Genomic DNA, 2500 nt, shown 5'->3' on the forward strand with positions numbered 1-2500 from the left:
CCTGTAGCTTGGCCTACCAGGGTCTGTGCTGCCTACTCTATCTGTCTCCACAAGGCCTGCAGGTTGGGAAATTGGGGAGCCAATCAGTACATTGGGAGCACCTGGCCAGTATTCCCAGTGTGCTCTATAAAGGGCTGGGTGTTGGCCACACTCACCCTCTCTCTCTCTCCCTGTTGGCAGCAACACTTTAGATTTAGTTTGTCCTTTGGTTTGCACCATTCAACACCCCACACTACATTTGCCACACATCCACTCACCAGTCTCACCTACACTACTGATTTCACTGATTAACACACCCCACATGATTAAGTTGTTTATATTGTAAATAAATATTACTTTGTGCACTTTTAAAAAGCTGTCTTCCTCCTTTTTGTTATGGCCTAGACCTAGGCCTAGAGCCAGGTCATGACACAGCTGATCTGATAGAAACCTCCGCTGTTACCTGAGGCTATTAATGTGACTTTGAACACTGGAGTGGCACACTGTCTGTCTGTCTGTCTGTCCGTCTGTCTGTGGTGACGATAACAATCTGAGACGTCCAGCTCCAGCATTCATTCACACCAACATTCCCCAGACGATTGCCTTTGTGAGCCCGAGGAATTTCACCAAATATAGAAACAATCAGAGAGAGAGGCTCCCTGGCCCTGCCCAAGGAGACATCATTTCCTGGAACAGAGTCTCTCGAGCCGGTCCTGCCTGTGATGATCCCCCCGCCCCCACGCACACACACACACACACACACACACACACACACACACACACACACACACACACACACACACACACACACACACACACACACACACACACACACACACACACACACACACACACACACACACACACACACACACGCACATGCCCACAAACAAACAGCCCCACCCACTTTGCTTTATTAGAGTCTTTGACCTTGACTCTCCTTGCTATATTTTTTACCCTGGTGGTGGGATTAACCAGTTAAAATGACTTATTTTTCCTATCGATTACTCACCCCGCATGAGTTTTTAAATTTTCATCCCACAATTTTCAAACCCATTTTGTATTTCTGTTTGCCTTTTAGGCTTCGTAATCACAAATTGCACAGGGCAGAGATATGATAAATAACTTAAATATACAAAGAAACATACAGTATTTAATAATGAAAAAAAAAGAAGTATGGACATTTTTCAACTGAAGCGATTGACGATTATGCAAAAATAACTGCGATTATCTCCAATTATTGCGATTTTCTTTGTATCCAATAATGTGGTAGAGTAATTAACTGGTACATGTGCACTGGTTGGAGGTGGTCTTCCTCTCTCTGATCTTCCATTGAGACATAATAGACCCTGCATGGTGTCGCTCGCGTTGGACACCTAAATGGTTGACTTGACGACGTCAATATAGTTATTTAAAAAGGGTGTCTTTGAAAAACAAAGAAAGGTCCCTCGGTCGAATAGACCTTCATCAGGTCTAATCAACCGAGGTCTAATCGACCGAAACGTCGACCTAATAAAGTGCAACATTTTGTGCTGTGTCTGACAGTGTGCGCAACCTTTTCTTTGTTTTTAATGTATGCTCCATTGCCCTACGCACCTGTCACTAGCATTCTGAGGTGTGCATCGGCCTTTTGCTAAAACAAATATAGTTATTTGAAGCCGATTGGACAGCTGACAGTAGACGCATCACTTTACCGTACCGTATACTTTGGACATTGTTCTCTAGGGACTGTGAGACAACAACGGACATAAAACATATAAGGCTATGGATGGATTGTAGCTCTATAATCACATTTATAGTGGTACTAAATTGTCAGCCGAGGTCAGTGCTATAACTATAACTGGAATGTATGTTGCGCAAGGTCTGAGAATGGACTTAACCCATTTTGGGCGGGACCCCCTTTTTATTTGGTGTTGTAAGCATTATGTTATGCTTTAGCTATTGGAAAATAGCAGATCTACAAGCTCATAGCGCGGCACCAAGTGCCGCCCTACAAGCTTGTAGGTCTGCTATTTTTGAAAAATCGTGAAAATGTGCCTCAAATCTTTGAATATATATATATACATTTTTTAACTCAAATCTTTGCTTCTGGGGCGGGGGGTCCCTGGAACAACATATTTTCAGATGGAGGTCGGTGGCCAATTACATATAATTTTGGGGATCCTTGACATGAAATATTGAGCACCTCTGACATAGAAACATAATAGGTATTTCAGAAAACTGTCAGAATTTAGAAGACATTTTTTAAATTTCGACGTCAGGTCAAAATGTATCATGCTGGGGTACACTTTATTATTGTCCCTGTCGGGCAGAAACCTCTTATCTCCACATTCTAACTTTTTGTGTTTTTTTTTTTTTTTTCGTACATCAATGCCCTACTTGATCATAGCCTACAGCAGGGGTGCCCACACATTTATGACGTGAGATCTACTTTCAAAATGACCAGCTCAACAAGATCTACCCACTGAAAAAATAAGTGTACCATTGCTGAAAATAGTTTAAATATATAATGTACCTGGGG

Source organism: Electrona antarctica (genome assembly GCF_951216825.1).
Source record: "Electrona antarctica genome assembly, chromosome: 23".
NCBI lineage: Eukaryota > Metazoa > Chordata > Actinopteri > Myctophiformes > Myctophidae > Electrona > Electrona antarctica.